Here is an 8,933-nt window from a genome sequence, read left to right as displayed (position 1 = left end):
GCTAGATCTAAGTCTTCACATGCTCCTGCTGCGGGGTTGCTTTGCCCTCTGGAGGTTCCTAGTGCACCTTGGACGCATCTTGATATGGATTTTATTACTGACCTTCCTGCCTCTGAGGGTTTCACTGTCATCTGGGTGGTCGTGGACCATTTTAGCAAGATGTGTCACTTGCTTCCTTTCATCAAACTGCCATGCGCTAAGACACTCGCTAAGGCTTTTGTTAAGGAAATTGTCAGACTCCATGGCATTCCTACCAACATTGTTTCCAATAGGGGACCTCAGTTCGTGGCTCGTTTTTGGCGTGCCTTTTGTGACAGGTTGGGAGTTCATTTGTCATTTTCATCTGGATATCATCCTGAGTCTAATGGACAGACAGAAAGAAAGAACCAGGATGTTGAACAGTTTTTGCGTTGTTTTGTGGCTGACAATCAAGAGGGGAGGTCTGAGTTTCTGCCACTTGCTGAATTTGCTCTTAACAACCATACATCCTCTTCTGCTGGGTGTTCTCCATTTTTTTGCTGAACTGGGAGACATCCGTCGTTTGGGTCATTCTCCAAATTGGTATTGGCTGTGCCGGAGGAGGAGAATTTTTCCGGTGATTTGGAGAGAGTTTGGACTGATGTACTTTGTAACCTTCAAGAGGGTAACGAAAAATCTAAGAGGTACTTTGACAGGAAACGTCAAGAGGTTTTGTTTACGGTTGGTGACATGGTTTGGTTGTCCTCTAAGAATCTGCGGTTGAGGATTCCTTCTAAGAAATTGGGCCCGAAATTTGTAGGGCCGTTTAAGGTACTTCAGGTAGTTAACCAATCTGCTCCTGGAAGATTAATCCGGTGTTTCATGTTTCCTTATTGAAAAAAGCTGAGGTTTCAGATCTGGACGCCACTGTCTCTGTTGCTCCGGTGGTGGAAGACGGTGAATATGAAATTTCTCGCATTCTTAATTCTAGATGGCATAGAGGGAGATTGCAGTATCTCGTCGCTTGGAAAGGTTTCGGTCCCGAGGAAAACTCCTGGGTAAAGGCGGATGATGTCTCTGCTCCTAGACTTATCAGAGCGTTTCACAGGAGGTTTCCTGATAGACCTGGGCCTGGAGGATCCGGAGGATCCTCATAGAAGAGGGGGTACTGTTAGAACCCTCCTGTTAGTTCTTTTTCTATTTTGTTGGTCACATGACTTTCTGCCTATATAATCCAGCTCCGCCCTTCTGGCCTTGCTGGACTTCAGTGTTACATTTACTCTTAAGCTAGCCAGGTGCCTTGTACCTAACTCTGTAGTTTGCTTGGTCTTTTGACCACTAGTACTTTTTGTTTGTTCGTCTTTGCTCTGCTACAATTTATGCTAGGAGGTGTCCAACTATATCCCAGTCCTTAGTTCTTGTAGGGACCCCTCCCTTATATCTATAGGTCTGCGTTCAGACTAGCCAAGGACTTAGGCGGGTCTGTTCACAAGGAACAGGTCCCCCGCTGCATCGTAGGGAATCAGCTTAGTCCTATTGTAGGGACAGTTTTCCTTTCTTTCCTTAGTGCTTGTAGCAGTTCATAACAATTCCACTGCGACCTCCACGACTCTTCCAAGGGGCATTCATATTGTCTTTTTATTCCACTGCAACCTCCACCACTCTTTCAAGGGTCATTGATATTGTCCTTTTATTCCACTGCGACCTCCACCACTCTTCCAAGGGGCATTGATATTGTCTTTTTATTCCACTGGGACCTCCACGTCTCTTCGAAAGGGCATTAAAACCGTCTTGTTAAACCACTCTGAACTCCACGTCTCATCCAAGGTGCATTAAAACCATCTTGTTAAGGTACGGTAACCTCCACGTCTCTTCCAAAGGGCATTAAAACCGTCTTGTTAAGCTACTGTGACCTCCACGTCTCTTCCAAGGGGCATTAAAACTGTCTTGTTAAGCTACTGTGACGTCCACGTCTCTTCCAAGGGGCATTGATATTGTCTTTTTATTCCACTGCGACCTCCACCACTCCTCCACGGGCCATTGATATTGTCTTTTTATTCCACTGGGACCACCACGTCTCTTCGAAGGGGCATTAAAACCGTCTTGTTAAACCACTCTGAACTCCACGTCTCTTCCAAGGGGCATTAAAACCGTCTTGTTAAGCTACTGTGATGTCCACGTCTCTTCCAAGGGGCATTAAAACAGTCTTGTTAAGCTACTGTGGCCTCCATGTCTCTTCCATGGGGCATTCGTATTGTCTTTTTATTCCACTGCTACCTCCACCACTCTTCCAAGGTGCATTAAAACTGTCTTGTTAATCTACTGTGACCTCCACGTCTCTTCCAAGGGGCATTAAAATCGTCTTGCAAAGCTACTGTGACGTCCACGTCTCTTCCAAGGGGCATTGATATTGTCTTTTTATTCCACTGCGACCTCTACCACTCTTCCAAGGGTAATTAATATTGTCTTTTTATTCCACTGCGACCTCCACCACTCTTACAAGGGGACCACCACGTCTCTTCGAAGGGGCATTAAAACCGTCTTGTTAAACCACTCTGAACTCCACGTCTCTTCCAAGGGGCATTAAAACCGTCTTGTTAAGCTACTGTGATGTCCACGTCTCTTCCAAGGGGCATTAAAACAGTCTTGTTAAGCTACTGTGGCCTCCATGTCTCTTCCATGGGGCATTCGTATTGTCTTTTTATTCCACTGCTACCTCCACCACTCTTCCAAGGTGCATTAAAACTGTCTTGTTAAACCACTCTGAACTCCACGTCTCTTCCAAGGGGCATTAAAATCGTCTTGCAAAGCTACTGTGACGTCCACGTCTCTTCCAAGGGGCATTGATATTGTCTTTTTATTCCACTGCGACCTCTACCACTCTTCCAAGGGTAATTAATATTGTCTTTTTATTCCACTGCGACCTCCACCACTCTTACAAGGGGCATTAATATTGTCTTTTTATTCCACTGCGACCTCTACAACTCTTCCAAGGGTCATTGATATTGTCTTTTTATTCCACTGCGACCTCCACCACTGCTCCAAGGGGCATTGATATTGTCTTTTTATTTCACTGGGACCTCCACTTCTCTTCGAAGGGGCATTAAAATCGTCTTGTTAAACCACTTTGAACTCCACGTCTCTTCCAAGGGGCATTAAAACAGTTTTGTTAAGCTACTGTGACCTCCACGTCTCTTCCAAGGGGCATTGATATTGTCTTTTTATTCCACTGCGACCTCCACCACTCTTCCAAGGTGCATAGATATTGTCTTTTTATTCCAATTGTACCTCCACGTCTCTTCGAAGGGGCATTAAAACCGTCTTGTTAAACAACTTTAAACCCCACGTCTCTTCCAATGGGCATTAAAACTGTTTTGTTAAGCTACTGTGACCTCCACGTCTCTTCCAAGGGGCATTGATATTGTCATTTTATTCCACTGCGACCTCCACCACTCTTCCAAGGTGCATAGATATTGTCTTTTTATTCCAATGTGACCTCCACGTCTGTTAGAAGGGGCATTAAAACGGTCTTGTTAAACCACTCTGAACTCCAAGTCTCTTCCTAGGGGCATTAAAAACATCTTGTTAAGCTACTGTAACCTCCACGTCTCTTCCAAAGGGCATTAAAACCGTCTTGTTAAGCTACTGTGACCTCCACGTCTCTTCCAAGGGGCATTAATACCGTCTTGTTAAACCACTCTGATCTCCATGTCTCTTCCAAGGGGCATTAAAATCGTCTTGTTAAGCTACTGTGACGTCCATGTCTCTTCCAAGGGGCATTGATATTGTCTTTTTATTTCACTGCGACCTCTACCACTCTTCCAAGGGGCATTGATATTGTCTTTTTATTCCACTGGGACCTCCACGTCTCTTCCAAGGAGCATTAAAACAGTATTGTTAAACCACTGTATACTCGACGACACTTCAAAGGGGCATTAAAACCGACTTTTTAATCTAATGTGAACTCCACGTCTCTTCCAAGGGGTATTAAAACCGTCTTGTTAAACCACTCTGAACTCCACATCTCTTACAAGGGGCATTAAAACCATCTTGTTAAGCTACTGTGATGTCCACGTCTCTTCTAAGGTGCATTAAAACCGTCTTTTTAAGCTACTGTGACCTCCACGTCTCTACCAAGGGGCATTAAAACTGTCTTGTTAAGCTACTGTGACCTCCACGTCTCTTCCAAGGGTCATTGACATTATCTCTTCATTCCACTGCTACCTCCACCACTCTTCCAAGGTGCATTGATATTGTCTTATTATTCAACTGGGACCTCCACGTCTCTTCCAAGGGGCATTAAAACCGTCTTGTTAAACCACTCTGAACTCCACGTCTCTTCCAAGGGGCATTAATATCGACTTGTTAAGCTACTGTGACGTCCACGTCTCTTCCATGGGGCATTGATATTGTCTTTTTATTCCACTGCGACCTCTACCACTCTTCCAAGGGTCATTGATATTGTCTTTTTATTCCACTGCGACCTCCACCACTCTTCGAAGGGTCATTGATATTGTCTTTTAATTCCACTGCGACCTCCACCACTCTTCCAAGGTGCATAGATATTGTCTTTTTATTCCAATTGTACCTCCACGTCTCTTCGAAGGGGCATTAAAACCGTCTTGTTAAACAACTTTAAACCCCACGTCTCTTCCAAGGGGCATTAAAACCGTCTCTGAACTCCTCGTCTCTTCCAAGGGGCATTAAAACCGTATTGTAACCTACTACTGTAACCTCCACTTCTCTTCCAAAGGGCATTAAAACTGTCTTGTTAAGCTACTGTGATGTCCACGTCTCTTCCAAGGGGCATTGATATTGTCTTTTATTCCAAGGGACATTAAAAGCATCTTGTTAAGCTACTGTGACCTCCACGTCTCTTCCAAGGGTCATTGATATTGTCTTTTTATTCCACTACGACCTCCACCACTCTTCCAAGGGGCATTGATATTGTCTTTTTATTCCACTCCGACCTTCACCACTCTTCCATGGGGCATTGATATTGTCTTTTTATTCCACTGCGACCTCCACCACTCTTCCAAGTGTCATTGATATTGTCTTTTTATTCCACTGCGACCTCCATCACTCTTCCAAGTGGCATTGATATTGTCTTTTTATTCCACTGGGACCTCCACAACTCCTCCAAGGGGCATTAAAACCGTCTTGTTAAACCACTATGAACTCCACGTCTCTACCAATGGGCATTAAAACCTACTTGTTAAGCTACTGTGACCTCCACGTCTCTTCCAAGGGTCATTGATATTGTCTTTTTATTCCACTGGGACCTCCACGTCTCTTCGAAGGGGCATTAAAACCGTCTTGTTAAACCACTCTGAACTCCCAGCTCTTCCAAGGGGCATTGAAATGTTGTTTTTAATTACCTCTAACTTCCACGACACTTCCAACGGGCACTGCATTTCCTCCAAATTTTAGTCATCTTTTGCTTTTCAATGCATAGGCGAACACTAAGGGAGACCCACTCCCCAATAATGGGTAGAAGGTTTTTAGTACGCTGTAATAATAATAATCTTTAATTTTATATAGCGCTAACATATTCCGCAGCGCTTTACATACATTATCGTCGCTGTCCCCATCAGGGCTCACAATCTAGATTCCCTATCAGTATGTCTTTGGAGGGTGGGAGGAAACCGGAGAACCCGGAGGAAACCCACACAAACACGGGAAGAACATACAAACTCCTTGCAGATGTTGTCCTTGGTGGGATTTGAACCCAGGACCCCAGCGCTGCAAGGCTGCAGTGCTAAACACTGAGCCACCGTGCCGCCCTATCCATGTCTGTTTCAAGGGGCATTGCAGTTCCTCATAACTTTTGGAAAGCCTTCCATTCACTGCTTAGGCCAACAGTGTACAGGAGACCCAGCTGCTATAAATGGAAAAAAAGGTTTAGTTAAGGCCCTGTGACCTCCATGTCACTTCGAAGGGGCATTGGAGTGCCTCGAAATTTTTGGTAGGCATTGCACTCACTGTATGCCCTATAACTGTGTAGCCGAACCGCTCCTTTTGGTACAGAAACATATCCTACAAGACATGTGTGGTTGACTGGCCTGATATTGATGTGAATGGTCCCTGTTCCTCCTGCTCTTTCTCCTTTGCCACCACCTCATCCATCATTCATCACCTGAAGCTTTGTTTTAACAGGAGTCATAGAACTGGGATAGTAGCAGGAAAACATCCAGCAATCCTCGGAGGAGGTAGGATATACACCAAAACGCTGACCACCTCAGGCCTAGCCGCTACTACATACATGCGCTTGCATTCCAAGGAACAGAAAGCTAAGGAGATGGATGGTCTCATGATCATGAATAATTTACTCGTTGTGTAGGAGGCCGACCACTGCTGCTGTCTACCTTCTGAACTTTGAGTTGAAGCCTGATTGACCCAGGACCCGCAATCCTCTATGTCTAGAGAACGTGTTGCATCCCAGTGACCAACTGTGTCCCGGCTTCCACAATATTAACCCAGTGTGAAGGCGTCAGTGAGATGGACCATCCCTGGCCACATTCACTTGTCCACGAGTTTGTGGTTAGGCTGTCCTTCCCACTAAATACACTGGGGAGGGCACAGGTAATGTTTTGGTATGCGCGCTTGTGTATAAGGTGCACCGGGACAAATAGGGGTGGCTGGGGACCGTTTATGGACACCCGGCCGCCCCCAGACGGCTGGGGACCGTGTGTGGGCACCCGGCCGCTGGGCGGCTGGGGACTGAGTATGGATACCAGGCCGCCGACGCAGCCTTGACGTGGTGGCCAGATTCTGCCTCCACATGCCTAAAAGGCCCAATTTCAAGGGCAAGCAAGCAAGCAGTATGGTATTGCAGCCTGGGGGTGGGTGAGTGGGTGGCAGGCTGCATACTTGCACTTGCATTGCATTGAATGGGGGAGGTACAATTGAACACTGCCCTGGGACAAGGACTTGCACGGGGATTGTTGCAAGTCTGCATCTTCTGATGCGGCAAGGATCACTTCTGATGGGCAAACTCTTAGGCAGTGACGTGGGTGTCAGAGATGCTTCCAGGGGTGTTCCCCGTGCTGTTCCCATGTCTTTTCAGCACTGTATGCATGTGTCACACAGCACATGGCCAGATAAGGTTGTAAAATGTTAGAATGACATTTCTCGATGAATGCATTTGTCACGGTTGAAAGCAATACAGAAGTGCAAAAACGCATAAAAAATGCTACTTGTGAACATATCCCAAGGTGTGGAGGAGTATTTTTGTTTTTGGTTATTTATTTTACCTTATATACAAGTTTTTACCCTGGAAAGGATGTTCCTTAACATATTTCACAGGAAAGCAGTTTGTTTTGTTTTTGAACGTTTTATTGTGAGCCCGTAAAAGTGGCTTAATACCTCTGACCACGTTGTTGACAGCAGTGACCTGGGGGTCAGAAATGCTTCCTGGGGCGAGCGCCATGCTGTCCCCATGTCATTTGAGCACAGTCACTATCGTTTTGGGCACTTTTTAGGCTTTTTACAGACTGCCGGGGGTGCCACCGCAAAAATGCTCGGGTCTCCCATAGACTAACATTGGGCTTGTTGCTCGGGTCGAGCACCCGAGTGTCACGGTGAGCTCGGCCCGAGCTACGAGCACCTGAGCATTTTAGTGCTCGCTCAACACTAGTGTTGACTAATGACATCAACACTCTAGATAAGGTGTGCTTAATTGTTAGGCAACTTCCTTTCCTTTGGCAAAATGGGTCAGAAGAGAGATTTGACGGGCTCTGAAAAGTCCAAAATTGTGAGATGTCTTGTGGAGGGATGCAGCAGTCTTGAAATTTCCAAACTTTTGAAGCATGATCACCAAACAATCAAGCGTTTCATGGCAAATAGCCAATAGGGTCGCAAGAAGCGTGTTGGCCAAAAAAGGCGCAAAATAACTGCCCATGAATTGAGGAAAATTAAGCGTGAAGCTGCCAAGATGCCATTCGCCACCAGTTTTGCCATATTTCAGAGCTGCAATGTTACTGGCGTATCAAAAAGTACAAGGTGTGCGATACTCAGGGACATGGCCAAGGTAAGGAAGGCTGAAAAACCACGACCTTTGAACAAGAAACATAAGATAAAACATCAAGAATGGGCCAAGAAATATCTTAAAGTTTTATGTACTGATGAAATGAGAGTGACTCTTGATGGGCCAGATGGATGGGCCAGAGGCTGGATCAGTAAAGGGCAGAGAGCTCCACTCCGACTCAGACGCCAGCAAGGTGGAGGTGGGGTACTGGTATGGGCTGGTATCATCAAAGATGAAACTGTGGGACCTTTTCAGGTTGAGGATGGAGTGAAGCTCAACTTCCAGACCTACTGCCAGTTTCTGGAAGACAACTTCTTCAAGCAGTGGTACAGGAAGAAGTCGGTATCATTCAAGAAAAACATGATTTTCATGCAGGACAATGCTCCATCATATGCATCCAACTACTCCACAGCGTGGCTAGCTAGTAAAGGTATAAAAGAAGAAAAAATAATGACATGGTCCCCTTGTTCACCTGATCTGAACCCCATAGAGAACCTGTGGTCTATCATAAAATGTGAGATCTACAGGGAGGGAAAACAGTACCTCTCGGAACAGTGTCTGGGAGGCTGTGGTGGCTGCTGCACACAATGTTGATCGAAAACAGATCAAGCTACTGACATAATCTATGGATGGAAGGCTGTTGATTGTCATCATAAAGAAAGGTGGCTATGTGGCACCCTGCTACCACAGGTACCACAGGACTTCTCCACAAGAGGCCCTCACTGCAAACATACACCTCCACCCTTCCACCTCAGACCACCAGAGGGAGCCCTGTTAGGGATAAATGTATATGGAGTGTGGAGTTAGGCAGTCAGTCTCAGCCTGACAGAGTGTGCTGGCACTGAGACCAGTGAAGAAGCAGCACGTCTGCTGCTGTGCTGAGGGCCCCGAGTGTGGCCGAGGCAAGGAGTGAGTAGTTGAGGGGGCAGAGGAGCATTTGAAGCTCACC

Source organism: Phyllobates terribilis, unplaced genomic scaffold (genome assembly GCF_046119375.1).
Source record: "Phyllobates terribilis strain yellow unplaced genomic scaffold, ASM4611937v1 Scaffold_3__8_contigs__length_932513732, whole genome shotgun sequence".
Lineage (NCBI taxonomy): Eukaryota > Metazoa > Chordata > Amphibia > Anura > Dendrobatidae > Phyllobates > Phyllobates terribilis.
Note: the sequence above shows the minus strand (reverse complement) of the source record.